Here is a 16,141-nt window from a genome sequence, read left to right as displayed (position 1 = left end):
AAGATGCACATTGCTGCTTTAGATGATTCCACGCGACAAGCTCGGATCAGGTATTTTACATGTATCATGGCTGTTGGTTTGGCTGATTCATATTATACTATGGCATTAGTGTTTTTATTGTATTAATGACGTAGAATAACTAAGACTGCTATGAATATTCATCTGGACATGAGATGGCTATGGCTTTTGTTTTATTTGGAAACTCATGCTCACTTCTAGGGCATATAAACTGTGGAAGCAGTATACAATTGAGGTCAAGGAACTCAATGTTATTGGAGTCCCACTTGGATTTATGTATTCTGGGAACAACGTTGCTGTCTTTCTGCTTGTGCTGCTGGGAGTCATTGTAGGACCCCCCACTAAATTGCAGAATATGGCATATGGTGAATCCTGGCCATTGCAACATGCTTCTGAAGGCAGAGTTGTAAGTGATTGTGCTTGGAAGTCCTTGCAATCTACTATGATATCCACTAAATACTCAATAGTGATAAATTGATAGGTTTACAGATATTTCACAGAGATTCCCCTCAGATTCACACAATCTGTGTGGGCAGTATTTCTTAGACTGAATTCAGAATGAACTTTTGCATCAGTTTGTACTACAGTTTCTCTTCTTTGGGATCAGACAAGATGGGCTAGCCTTAGCTCCTCACCAGGATTTGTGAGTCTTGAAGTGCCATGATCCCGTTGCTTGCTCACCAGTCATCCCTCCTTGAATTAATTGCTAAACAAAACATAGTGTGAACATTCCTCAAGACCTGCAGTTTTGGAGAGGCTTTGACCTGGTTGTTTAACAATCACAATGCGGCCCAAGGACTAAGGTCATAGGTAGGGTAGAGAATAACCTTACCCAATGTAAAAAGGTCTCATAGAAAAGAGCTATTAATCCTTACTCGAGAGGGTGAGTTTCCCCACATGCATGATGTTCATTATGGAAAAACTACTATCCAAGTGGATTTCCCTTTAGCAGATAGGCAGGATTTTTCACTGAAAACATGTCACCATGAAAATGCTGTATAATCTGGAGGCAGCATGTTATATAGCAGATTTATATACAGTTGGGGAAAGGTTCAATATAATCTGTCATAGAAAAAGCATAGAAAGAACAGACTGACTCCTAATTACACCCTGGGAAACAGATTTGCATATTCCCCATAATCCCCTAACGGAGCGAAAATGGGTTTGTAAGTCTCCATCCACCTGCACAGGTGCCCACTCCTCAAGGAGTGTTATTATTCCCTGACCCTGGTCTAAAGTCTCTCACCCAGCTAAACCCATTTCTCTATGCTGTGCTGATTAGGTCCAACCAGATCGAAATAGCGCTGCCCAGAGCTGGGATTCTGTTCCTTTTGGAATGGATATACTTGTTTGGCAATAACCCGTAACATGTTATTAGGCTTATTGAAAAAGTCATGCATGATGCTAAGTGGGCTTTTCTAAGAGGCAGCGTACAGAAGCAATGTTTTCGTAATTACATCCTGGGAAACAGATTTGGATATTCCCCATAATCCCTTAGTGGAGTGAAAATGGCTTTGTAAGTCTCCATACACCTGCAAAGGTGCATACTCCTCAAGGAGCATTAGTGTCCCCTGACCCTAGAAAGAACAGAGAAATAAATGGGTAAATGACAGGTTATAAATGGGGCTGTGGTCGTCAGCCTGTGTGCCTAATAACAGAGAAGGAAAAAGTATGGGTGTTTCCTTTATACTTCCCATTGTCTTTCAAGCCAGTCTTGACTTTGAAAAAAGTTTGGAGCAGAAATGCATTGTGTTTTTTTCCGCAGTGTTTTCCTTAGAAAGTTTCTGCCCCTATTATACCTATTAGGAAAACCCAGTGTTTTGTAGGTACAGTGTTGCCCAAAAGTATTGGCACCCCTGCAATTCTTTCAGATAATACTCATTTTCTTCCAGAAAATGATTGCAATCACAAATTCTTTGGTATTATTATCTTCATTTAATTTGTCTTCAATGGAAAACCACAAAAAGAATTGTCAAAAAGCCAAATTAGATATAATTCCACAGCAAACATAAAAAAGGGGGTGGACAAAAGTATTGGCACTGTTTGAAAAATCATGTGTTGCTTCTCCAATTTGTGTAATTAACAGCACCTGTTACTTACCTGAGGCACCTAACAGGTGGTGGCAATAACTAAATCACACTTGCAGCCAGTTGAAATGGATTAAAGTTGATTCAACGTCTATCCTGTGCCCTTGTGTGTACCACATTGAGCATGGAGAAAAAAAAGAAGACCAAAGAACTGTCTGAGGACTTGAGAAGCAAAATTGTGAGGAAGCATGAGCAATCTAGGGTGGCTAACTTCCCTAGATGTTGACGGAAAAGAAAAATCGACGAGAGATTTCAACGCAAGATTGTGCGGATGGTGGATAAAGAACCTCGACTAACATCCAAACAAGTTCAAGCTGCCCTGCAGTCCGAGGGTACAACAGTGTCAACCCGTACTATCTGTTGGCGTCTGAATGAAAAGGGACTGTATGGTAGGATACCCAGGAAGACCCCACTTCTTAACCAGAGACATAAAAAAGCCAGGCTGGAGTTTGCCAAAACTTACCTAAGAAAGCCAAAAACGTTTTGGAAGAATGTTCTCTGGTCAGATGAGACAAAAGTAGAGCTTTTTGGGAAAAGGCATCAACATAGAGTTTAAAGGGGAAAAAAAAGAGGCCTTCAAAGAAAAGAACACGATCCCTACAGTCAAACATGGCGGAGGTTCCCTGATGTTTTGGAGTTGCTTTTCTGCCTCTGGCACTGGACTGCTTGAGCGTGTGCATGGCATTATGAAGTCTGAAGACTAACAACACATTTTGCAGCATAATGTAGGGCCAGTGTGAGAAAGCTGGGTCTCCCTCAGAGGTCATGGGTCTTCCAGCAGGACAATGACCCAAAACACACTTCAAAAGCACTGGAGACTTTGAATCAGACTCCCATTGACTTCAATGACATTTTTTACACGTGTAAAAAGCGCGACTTTTTTGCGCATCTTTTGGCGCGCTTTTTACACGTGTAAAAAAGTCATTGAAGTCAATGGAAGTCTGATTTTTACACGTGTATTATGCAAATGCATCCACAAATACTATCCTGACAGCATATCTACTAACCTGAACAAAAACTATCATAGTGTCTATGATGATGATGATTTTTTTTACACATGTATTCTTTAGATGAGCGCGTGTTGACTCTGTGTGCACGGGCCCTAATATAGGCAAAAAAAGGTACACCTATTATGCTCACCTGATATTCCTTTTTGCATTTATTGCATATTTTAATCAATTATTATAATATACACTCAGTTTAATAATAAAAGTGTAATTTATGATTATAGTATAATAAGCAGAAAAAAATAAAATAAATAAAATGCTATCGTAAAAAATGTTCTTATTATAAATAAAAATAATTCTTCATATTTCATTGGCCTAACAGCTCTAACACAGTGTACAGTCCTAATAAAAAATGTAGGTATAATATAAATATCTTGTAAAATATAAGATGAAAAGATATAGATATGTTAGCTGGGGAAATGTACACAGGAATTCTTTGTTCACAGTAAAATTTTCGGCTATCATAAGGATATAGACACGTTAGGAAATGAACTTCTCTGTAGACATAACACAAACGAACACAACTCCTTCTCTAGGTAATAGTCAATTAAATAAATAAATCCCAGCAGGGCGCTCAGGGATATTATTAAAGAGCAACTTAAGTAAATTGTAAAGAAATGAATAATGCAGCCAAACTCTCCTGACCCCCACTAAGGCTGCTTTTGGTAGACTTATCAAAAAATAGAATGGTGTTTTAGGACTGTATAAACAACATCCAATATTTGCTTACAGTCTACTCTATACATTGGTTGCTTTAGGGACAATAGATAATCTAGGTTGGATTGTATAATGGCATCACATGAACTCAAAAGCTAATAATATAGCCCTTAGTTGTTCAAAGTGGATTGTCAGACAAGTAATAAAAAATTGTCCGCAGTCCAGCTGGCAGGAATATCAGCAATAACTCCTTTTTTTTATTTTTCTGACAAGCTTAATGAGAGGTTCTAATATAAATTTATGGGAAACCTCTTTTTAGACTTATGAGTTTTAGTTTGTATTTTTGCATTTCATTTTTTGTATTTTGACTTTTAAGGAAGTACTGCTCAAACTACCACTTTATAAGGTCTTCTGATATGGCCTGTGATTTCTTCCAGGAATTATATTCAATATGTCAATATTTTTCCACATAGGCAGTACAAAACTCTGTAAGTACATCGCTGCCCTATTTACCTCGCTCTGCTGCTGTCTATTACATGGAACAGTATACAGTGCCTTGCGAAAGTATCCAGCCCCCTTGAACTTTCCAACCTTTTGCCACATTTCAGGCTTCAAACATAAAGATATTAAATTTTATTTTTTTGGAGAAGAATCAACAACAGGTGGGGCATAATTGTGATGTGGAACGAAATTTATTTTAAACTTTTTTAACAAATAAAAAAACTGAAAAGTGGGGCGTTCAAAATTATTTGGCCCCTTTACTTTCAGTGCAGCAAACTCACTCTGTTCAGTTCAGTGAGGATCTCTGAATGATCCAATGTTGTCCTAAATGACTGATGATGATAAGTAGAATCCACCTGTGTGTAATCAAGTCTCCGTATAAATGCACCTGCTCTGTGATAGGCTCAGGGTTCTGTTTAAAGCGCAGAGAGCATCATGAAGACCAAGGAACACACCAGGCAGGTCCGAGATACTGTTGTGGAGAAGTTTAAAGCCGGATTTGGATACAAAAAGATTTCCCAAGCTTTAAACATCCCAAGGAGCACTGTGCAAGCAATCATATTGAAATGGAAGGAGTATCAGACCCCTGCAAATCTACCAAGACCCGTCCATCCCTCTAAACTTTCATCTCAAACAAGGAGAAGACTGATCAGAGATGCAGCCAAAAGGCCCATGATCACTCTGGATAAACTGCAGAGATCTACAGCTGAGATGGGAGAGTCTGTCCATAGGACAACAATCAGTTGCACAAATCTGTCCTTTATGGAAGAGTGGTAAGAAGAAAGCCATTTCTCAAAGATATCCATAAAAAGTCTCATTTAAAGTTTACCATAAGCCACCTAGGAGACACACCAAACATGTGGAAGAAGGTGCTCTAGTCAGATGAAACCAATATTGATCTTTTTGGCCACAATGCAAAACGATATGTTTGGCGTAAAAGCAACACAGCTCATCACCCTGAACACACCATCCCCTCTGCCAAACATGGTGGTGGCAGCATCTTGGTTTGGGCCTGCTTTTCTTCAGCAGGAACAGGGAAGATGGTTAAAATTGATGGGAAGATGGATGGAGCCAAATACAGGACCATTCTGGATCTAGAAATCCTGTTGGAGTCTGCAAAATACCTAAGACTGGGGTGGAGATTTATCTTCCAACAAGACAATGATCCAAAACATAAAGCAAAATCTACAATGGAATGATTCACAAATAAACGTATCCCGGTGTTAGAATGGCCAAGTCAAAGTCCAGACCTGATTCCAATCGAGAATCTGTGGAAAGAGCTGAAAACTGCTGTTCACAAACGCTCTCCATCCAACCTCACTGAGCTCCAGCTGTTTTACAAGGAAGAAGGGGCAAGAATTTCAGTCTCTTGATGTGCAAAACTGATAGAGACATACCCCAAGCGACTTGCAGCTGTAATCGCAGCAAAAGGTGGCAGTACAAAGTATTAACGCAAGGGGGCCGTATAATTTTGCACACCCCACTTTTCAGTTTTTTATTTGTTAAAAAAGCTTAAAATATCCAATAAATTTCGTTCCACTTCACAATTGTGTCCCAATTGTTGATGATTCTTCCCCCAAAAATTTAAATGTGATATCTTTATATTTGAAGCCTGAAATGTGGCAAAAGGTTGAAAAGTTTAAGGGGGCTGAATACTTTCGCAAGGCACTGTATGTACATGCAGTGTATGATCATACATTAGTCATATTAGTAGGGCAGACAATTACCATCTAATGTTTAATGGTATATCTCATTCACAACCTATATAAATATTGGCATGCAAAATAACTTTGTAGACTCTATATGTAAAAACCTAATAAGATGCCAATATTTGCATAGAAGATGTTTTAAAACTAACACCACACAACAAAAAAAAAACTTTTCGTCTGCTACTGGGCAAAAACCACTTGACCTATACTAAATCCAGTGTGCGGATTCCAAATCCAAAGTCAGAATTGTTGTAACACGTCAGGAGATTTTGCTATGCATAATAAGTATGCCTAAATGAATGAACACTTGGAAGGCATTGAACAATTTTGAACAGAACGAGTTTTATTCCAAAAATTACCAGATCTACATCAAAGTTTTTGTAGTAAACAGTGTATGGAAATGTAATGGAATAACAAAATTTCAAAAAGTCAAATTTTTCAGTTTAAAAGTCTTACGTGATCCAGGCCCAGGATTGTTAAGCATGCTTCAGGCATCTGCTTTTGTGTTTGTGAATGGTCATATTTTCCCATTGCAAAAACCAGCAGTAGTCCCTCATCATGTTGGGATTCCAGCAGCCTTGATATCTGTTCTCCATTGTAGAAATATCTTTATGGAACCGCTCTCCGTGTTCGTCACTTACATGTCCCAAATTGGGTGGGAAAAAGTCAAGATGGGAATGTAAGAAATGTATTTTCAATGACATTCGGCAGCTGAGTTGTTTATATGCTGTAAGCAGGTTGTCTACTAATTCAGCAGAGGTTTCAGCTCGTCTGTTCCCAAGGAAGTTCTGCACTACTAGCACAAATACATCCCAAGCTGCAAGGTCCAGAGGGTTGAGTTTTGTTCTGAGTGTGTCGTCATGCATTAGTTTATTGATTTCGGGGCCAATAAATATTCCGACCTTTATTTTAGCCTCAGTTTTCAGTGTGCTAAACTTCTCCTTCAAATACTGGAAACCATTTCCATCATGATCAAGTACAATTACAAAATTTTTCATTAAACCAAGTTTAATGTGAAGTGGTGGAAGGTAAACTTGAAGTGGATCGACCAGTGATTTATGTTGTATATTATACTGACCAACAGTGTGCTCAACTCTGAGAGGCCATGGTCTTATGTAATGATTATTGTCATCATGACTGTTCCATAGACACAAGAAACACATATGCTTTGTGTACCCTAACTGTAGGCCACCAGTGCTACCACTTTCAGGTCAACAGAAATTTTCCATTTATGTTCTGAGTATTTGATCATTTCCATTTAGCCTCCATTTATCAGGAACATGTGCACCATTTAACGCCATCCTAAGACCATTTACATCAGCATAGAAACAGACATTGCTTTCCATTGCATAGTATGCACTAACTTGGTGTGTCGATGACGAAAGTGTGGAGTGTTGATGACAGACAGATATGGGTATGTCCATTGGGATATATCCAATATATAATGCATTAATATTATAATGGAACATGCTTTACAGGTATAACTTAAAATCTAGACGTGTGAGGCAAATTCCGAGTTCATATTTGGAATTGGGGTGCTCATTTTAGTATCAACCACATGTTTTTCTCTCAGTAGCAAAATCAAAATATTTCAATCCTGAAATATTACTGTGTCCATCAGTTATTAGATATATCAAACTGACATGGCTGTTGCAAACACCAAAATATTTAGAACTAAAAATGATTAAGATTAATAGGGGTGCCAAAACTTTTTCATAGGACTGTATACAACCCCTAAGTCAAAAGTTCCCCTGAAATAATGTAGACTTTGAGAGTGAGCATTTATTTATAGCGATTCTGAAATATTCAAAATATTTTACGATCAATATTCAAAGTAAACAAAGATACCAAAGTATCTAAGAAAACATTCATGAAGTTTCAAGCTAAAATGAAAGAGCACAATATGTGCGTTGCTGAAACAATACTGATAACATCATGTGTCCACCTCATGGCACTTTCCCATAGTTTCTCAGGATAAAGCACAGCAATATCACACAGCTTTTTTTTGCTTCCGGAATAGGTTCAGTCAAGTCCTCCACATCAAAAACAAAAGTCTGTCTTTTGTATTATTAAATAATCTTCAGAGGCTTGAAACAATTCTCGCTGCTTTCATTCTTGGCTCATAGAAGAACATAGAGATCCAGTGAGTCTGTGCACCGCTGACCTACATGCATTGTTTTCCCAAACAAAACATACAAAAACACACGGTCATTATTTTGGGCAACTAAAAATACTCAGTTGTTCGTAGCCTACAGTGTTAAATGTTCAGGAAGGGATGGGAGCGGTGACAATTCTTTTCAGCATGCTTTTTGTTGAAGCTCCTTATACAATGAGATATTATTTGCAGCATAGTATTTGCCCAGGTTTCTAAAAAATAAAAATGTTTGTTTAGAAATGGAATCCAGTAAGCAAAACCCACAACTGTATGTGTATGAACATGTGTGGAAATAATAGTCTTTTACTATTAACAGGTTAACATATACAGGAAAAACACTGTAGTATGGGATGTCCATAGAACATTTGAACCTTTCCTTTAAGACGTTATATAAGATAAATGATTTTATATCAGGTTTATATAAGATTATGTAAGAAGGTAAAATGTAATGTTTTTTTCTGGGACAGCTGAACTCTTGTCCATAGTCTATGACTGGTGATGTCTGTGTATTGTGCTGGGCATACTGTTGTTGCAGTTGTAGCAAGATGACGCTCATCTGGCAGTTTTTCTTGCATGGCATGAAGTTTATGTAGCAGAACCTCTAACAAGTATATCAAAGACAATTCTTAGAACAATTCACAGTCTCAAGAAGAGGAAGGAAGCAGAACACAAGATATACTTGCTTATTGGCATGTAATAGTGTCTACAGCTGGATCCTGAGGTTGGTGGAAAGTGTGCAGGGCTGTGCACTCTTTGGATGTAGAGGAAACTCTACATCCTACTGGGAGAAGAGGAGACCACTGCAGAGATCGCTGCCCAATAAGTTGTCACACAATAAGTTGTCACCAAACAAGAGGAAGATGAGACCCCAAAGACTATTAACCCCCCCACCCACCACCTAAAGACCTTTAAGCCCTCAATCACTCGCCCACCCTACGCCCACCCATACCAACACGTCCCAAACAAGCACGTCGAGACCCCAAGGACACACGAACCCCCCAATCCACACACTCCAAACCCACCCCCTTCTTCCACCCCCTTCTCCCACCCCCTTCTCCCACCCCCAACCATTCTTTGATTTGGCAACACCAAATGTTTTTCTTTGGTCATGCTAATAAAGTACCTTTGTATTTGTATTTGGAATGAAGTGTGGACACTCCATCTATATACACATGTAACTCTGCTACAATCAATTGGTTTGAAAAAGGATCTAATGTTGACAGAAGTGACATTGTTAAACCTATGATTGATGACCCCTGACTACTTTTACTATTGCCTATGTGTCTTGATTCCAGTAAGAAATAGCTAAGTGTACTAACTCTTCCTTTACCTTGCCCATCAGATACTGTAAATGCTTACCTTCTTTGTCTCTATCAACCCCATGTCTTAGCTGTCTGCTGACTTTGTCACAAATCATTAATAGTACTTGTGCATGGCTAACATTATTCTTCTTATGTAACAAAATCAATAGTTCTGGCAATACTCAATATAAGTGCCACGCTTTTTCATTCTTCCTCTGTATTATAGGTAAAGGCTCTATAACTTGACTATGACTATAACCTTGCTGTTGGCATTCTATATCAGTAGAATTGTAGTTGCTTACATTTCCCTACCAATGGATATTCTTTACTACATTGCATCTAAATATGTCTAGTATTCAGAGTTTATTATACTAATAACAGGCCCACTCATATCAAGCCCTGCATGGATATGGACAGCATCAGGCACCAATAGGCATTACCTAACAAGCTCATAAGGTATACTGTACTCTGTCTCCTAATACAAACATGTAACTAAGCTGAAGTATGTATCCATGTAAACATATAAATAGAATAAATGACCTTCTGCTCTTCATAGGCAGACAGCCATCACCTCATTCTCAAACCTTGGAAATACCCTCTAAATTGATGGGAGTCTGCGGAGGGTGCATCTCCTCATAAATGGCGCATACCCTCCACCAAGTTGTGCACTGGTAGGAAAACGCACCCCAACTCATAGCTGCCATACATTTCCCACACCATTTACACCAGATTTCTGGCATAAATGATGATAAATCTGATGGGACTGATGGCCCCATCCCCAGCTCATCCTCATCACAATATTGGTGAAACATTCCAGGTTGTAGTGAGCGGGCTGTGATCTAATACTTTGTATACTGGAGAACTATAGTGAGTTTGGTGCTTGACTGGTAACTTTTGTGTATGTTTACTAACAAAAAATGTTAGCACAAGGAGACTCAATAAATGCTGTGGTGTATTTGACAATTTACAAGAGCTTGACACTGCTTATGTTCCTAGGCCTTGGCACTGCTGTACATTGCTATTATGGTACATTGTGATGTATGATGGAATTGAAAATAAGAAAAGATAACTGGTAAATAATTTTTAAAAAACTTTCTTGACCACTTTTCTTAAAAATAATCATAATATGAATATTATTTGTATTTGTAGATGAGATCATGAAACAGCGAGTTTTTACAAAATGGCAAACCAATGTAGCAGAGTTAACCCAAACTTCTGCAATTGGTTAAACTTCTGCATCTTGATATCATATTATAGAAGACAGCAAAAAACAATGAAACGCCAATTGAAAAAAAATTTCAGTGACTTTTCATTGTTTTTTGTTGTCTTCCTTCCAAGATATTATACTGCATCAGTTTAACCAATTGCAGAAATTCAGATTGACTTTGTTACATCTGTATTTTGTAGACCTGTATGTAGACCATTGTGTTCCTATATCATTGTTGAAAATTTGCCTTGGAATCAATAAAATATTAATTTACATTTTATAATTAGTTACAATAATATATTTCCATGATGTATTAAACTATATACAAATGAATGTTAGAAGTTCCGCAACGTGTAATTTCTTGGTCAAATCTAAATTTATTTATCTATGGGGAATTCTTAATTGACAACTTGGGAAAACTTGGTCTTGCAAAATATACTTTGAACTATAAATATTAATTGAAAGTAGCGGTAAGTCCTGACAAGCTATGTTTAAAGTACTTTATCAAAAACATACATTTATCATACTTTCTTACAGATGTTGCCAAGTCACAAAGCTGAAATTTACTGCCTTATTTTCTGTAGTTTTCTATGAGGCAATTAAATATTACAACTAACGTAATAGAATTAAAGAGAATCCTTACAATTAAATAGAAAATATTAATATAGACCCCATATTTTAGGCTGTGTGTTTCCTATAAACCAATGTCATCATGTTAAAAGATTCTTCATCAGTCAGAAATGCTCTTTCTATTGCTTTACTGATGTTTGAACAAATTCACATTCTTATGTCTTTAGTCAGGTGATTTATATAGAAGACAATTCTGGCGGCTGCTGCATTGTCTAAAATTTTGGACACACAAAATAAGTCTATTTAAGTTTATTTTCTGCAATCTTCTATGTCTGTAACTCGTCAATACTATACACATTGATAAACGAATATGTAACTTAAAACAAATAAATATATATATATATATATATATATATATATGAAATAGTATAATAAACATATTAGCTTTTATGAAATATTTGTTACAGCGTTCTTGCTTTACGAAATACTGAACAATGCTGAACATTGTTTTAATCTTTAGTCTGGTTTAAATTGTGTTATTATCATATTTATTTGACATTTTTTGAATATATAGAATGTGTAACATTATGTGTATTAAATCAATAATATGTTTGCTAATTTATTGTTAGTACACATTCTGCTTTATTCTTCTATTTAAGGTACATTATATAGCAGAACCTAGTGTACTGTTCTTTGGATACTAAAAGCAAAATCCAATAAATAGAAATGTAATAATTGAAGGATGGATTATTTACTGCCTGCACAATTTCTTATCATATGTGAATAGATGAGAGCTGTTGTATTGTGACTTTAAAGTGAGGAAAGGTAGATTTATATCAAATAATTTCATCCTATAAGTATTATATGTCTATATATTTTGAGTCTATAATGTGATGAGAATGTTACAGGTCCACAACATACAATTTGTTTCCATTTTATATTTTTCACATTTAAGCTGTATTATACAATGAATTGCATGTACCATAAGTACAATTGCAGTATATATATATATATATATATATATATATATATATATATATATATATAGTATATTCTGCTTAGGACACACCCACACTGGAGTTTCTTTGCAGCATATTTTAGTAAAATCAGCTGGTTATGACAGATCAGTCATTGGATCCTATTCATTTCTGTGTAACCTTCCACAACGGTGCATGTTGTTTGTAATAGTCAAAATACATACTATTAAAAGATATTAATGCGGATAAGTACTCATATTCCTGTATAGTATTATCCACAAATACAGAGTCTTGTACAATGACCTTTTAATCCGATCTTTGGTATTTTATTGCATTAGTAGATTTTTTTTGTTCTATTTAATAATTTTCTAGATAATGCTGGAAATTTATGACACCACAGTATGTGCCTGGATAAGACCAAATGGAAGATAATTTTGCTATTCAGCTATAATATGTAAATGATGTAATATCTATCTATCTATCTATCTATCTATCTATCATCTCTATCTATCGATCGATCTATCTATCTATCTATCATCTCTATCTATCGATCTATCTATCTATCTATCATCTCTCTATATCTATCATCTATCTATCTATCTATTTATCTATCTCTCTATCTCTCAATCTATCTATCTCTCATCAGTTAATTAGCGTATTGAGAGTTGGAATATGACCGAATATCAAGTGTCTGTCTAAGTAATATGTATATACATGTAATTTAATGTAAGTCTGACGTTGTCTACGGACGTTTTCTCTTTGCAGCAGCGTTTCATAATGCAGATTCCATTACATTTCTTCCATTTGGTTGTATAAAAGCAAGAACTCCAATCAATCCATAGCATGTTCCCTGCTTTTGCTCTTTCATTCTTCTCCTCTTCTTACACTGAGTTTGAGAATGAAATGCTGCACTGCTGAGAAAATGCCATGAAAATATAACCCAGTGTGTTCCGTAAAAATAAATAAGCAAGGCCACCCAAAAATTCAATTAGTGCTAGTGTAGAATGCAGGAAATGGCTGGAGATCCGTCAAAGGCAGCCTTAGGCTAGATTCAGGATACGGAACAGTGACAGGAAGACTTGGAGCAGGGAATCAGTCTCAGTGTGAAGATGGCTCTACTCCAAGGAAAACTGCATGCTAATAGGTTAATACTGATTTCCTGAAACATCTAGCCTGGGTATTACAAGCTGGAATTCACATTCAAACCTAGGCAATGACTGATTCTCAGACTTTGCTTTTACGGTGATGAAATAACACTAGAAAGTTCACGTCGCATTAGATATTTCGTGTTTTAAGCTTATTAAACATTCAGAGTACAAACTGTGCAGATTTCTTGAAGCCACCTGAATAAGCAACAAGCAAAGCTTGAGAAACTGATTTGTATTTTAAAATGTCCCCGTGAGAAGTTTCCCATGCTTGGATGGTCATGCATTGGTTAATATTACATCTAATACTGCAGGCTTGTTTAGTATTCATTATAGCTCTTAAAATAGGATGTGCAGAATACCAACATTTGGCAGTGATGGCTGTCCTGTCAATATCTATTACAGATAAACATTAACAATCCAAGGCAACGTGCGCAGCCGGCTTATTGTTAGAAATACCATAACCAGAATGTTGGTGGCCCACATTATAATTGAATAGTATCAGTAAGATCAAAAATAGATTATGGCTGTCTTGGCTCAATTATGAATGGTAATATGAACATAACCTTTAACCCCTTCCAGTGAAGTAATAGGACATTGCAGGAACTATGTTATGTACAGTTTCTATCTCTTTAAATGCATATTAGTTATGTCTTTGTGCAAGGGCATTTTCAGTAATGCTACTGATACATAAACTTTTTTATACACATATTTTATTCATTGATCTGTGATTTCACACGTTTTAAGCCTACCTCTTAAATTTACCGTAAACTCCTTTCGCTCACCAGTCAGTGAGGGTGACATTATATCTGCGAGGTGTAAAATTTTAGCATAGAAGCCACTATATGCCCTGGCTGACTGTGAATCACTAGTTTATCAGTCGGCAATGGTACAGAAAACTCAGTTACTCCAGTATTTCTAAAGTGTATGACAGCGCTGCTCATAGGAAGTGATTGCATCAGATTGGCATGCAGATATGTCACTCAGTGAAAATAAACCACCCAGCCACCTATGCAAGACTGTAAATAAAAGATAATTATATATGGCACTAAAAGCGGCATATAAAACTAAACTGCAGAGATATAACTGTCAAAGTATTACTGTACACTATGATTGTGTAGAGAATACTGAACAATATATACCTAGCCACTGCACCAAGGTAAAGCTATGAAAAAAAGAGAAAAACAAAGTACACCCTCTTTGAATTCTATGAAATAATAAAAGAAAAACTTCTGGTCCTTATATGGTCTTAAAATTTGGTAAATGCAACCAGATAAACAACAACACCCAACAGATTTTGCTATTCCATTATTTAATAAGAAAATTGAAGCCAAAATCTAAGTACATATCATGACTCAGTAGCTTAAGGAACCACCTTTAGCAACAATAACTTAAAATAATCATTTTCTGTATGACTTCATCAGTCTCTAGAGTCTTTCACATTATCACTGAGTAATTTTAGCCCACTGTTCTTTGCAATTTTGCTTCAGTTCATTGAGATTTATGGAAAATTGTGTATCTACAGTACAGACCAAAAGTTTGGACACACCTTCTCATTTCTGTATTTTCATGACTATGAAAATCATAGATTCACACTGAAGGCATCAAAACTATGAATTAACACATTTGGAATTATATACTTAACAAAAAAGTGTGAAACAACTGAAAACATGTCTTATATTCTAGGTTCTTCAAAGTAGCCACCTTTTTCTTTGATTACTGCTTTGCACACTCTTGGCATTCTCTTATTGAGCTTCAAGAGGTAGTCACCAGAAATGGTTTTCACTTCACAGGTGTGCCCTATCAGGTTTAATAAGTGAGATTTCTTTCCTTATAAATGGGGTTGGGGGAGCAACACTGTGGCTCAGTGCTTAGCACTGCAGCCTTGCAGCGCTGGAGTCCTGGGTTTGAATCCCGCCAGGATCAACACCTGCAAGGAGTTTGTATGTTCTCCCCGTGTTTGCGTGGCTTTCCTCCCATTCTATAAAAGACTTACTGATAGGGCAAAAAATGTACATTGTGATCCCTATATGGGGCTCACAATCTACATAAAAAAAAAAAAAAAAAAAGGGGTTGGGACCATCAGTTGTGTTGTGCAGAAGTCAGGTGCATACACAGCTGATAGTCCTACTGAATAGACTGTTAGAATTTGTATTATGGCAAGAAAAAAGCAGCTAAGTAAAGAGAAACGAGTGGCCATCATTACTTTAAGATATGAAGGTCAGTCAGTTCGAAAAATTGGGAAAACTTTGAAAGTGTCCCCAAGTTGCAAAAACGATCAAGCGCTACAAAGAAACTGGTTAACAGCAGCTCATATTAGAGACCAGGACAATGCCGCACAGAGTTCTAGCAGCAGACACATCTCTACAACAACTGTTAAGAGGAAACTTGGTGCAGCAGGCCTTCATAGTAAAATAGCTGCTAGAAAACCACTGCTAAGGACAGGCAGCAAGCAGAAGAGACTTGTTGGAGCTAAAGAGCACAAGGAATGGACATTAGACCAGGGGAAATCTGTGCTTTGGTCTGATGAGTTCAAATTTGAGATCTTTGGTTCCAACCACCGTGTCTTTGTACGACACAGAAAAGGTGAACGGATGGACTCTACATGCCTGGTTCCCACCGTGAAGCATGGAGGAGGAGGTGTGATGGTGTGGGGGTGCTTTGCTGGTGACACTGTTGGGGATTTATTCAAAATTGAAAGTATACTGAACCAGCATGGCTACCACAGCATCTTGCAGCGGCATGCTATTCCATCTGGTTTGCGTTTATTTTTCAACAGGACAATGTCCACAAACACACCTCCAGGC

Source organism: Leptodactylus fuscus, chromosome 4, assembly GCF_031893055.1.
Source record: "Leptodactylus fuscus isolate aLepFus1 chromosome 4, aLepFus1.hap2, whole genome shotgun sequence".
NCBI lineage: Eukaryota > Metazoa > Chordata > Amphibia > Anura > Leptodactylidae > Leptodactylus > Leptodactylus fuscus.
The sequence above is the reverse complement of the archived record's forward strand: the minus strand, read 5'-3'. Positions refer to the sequence as shown.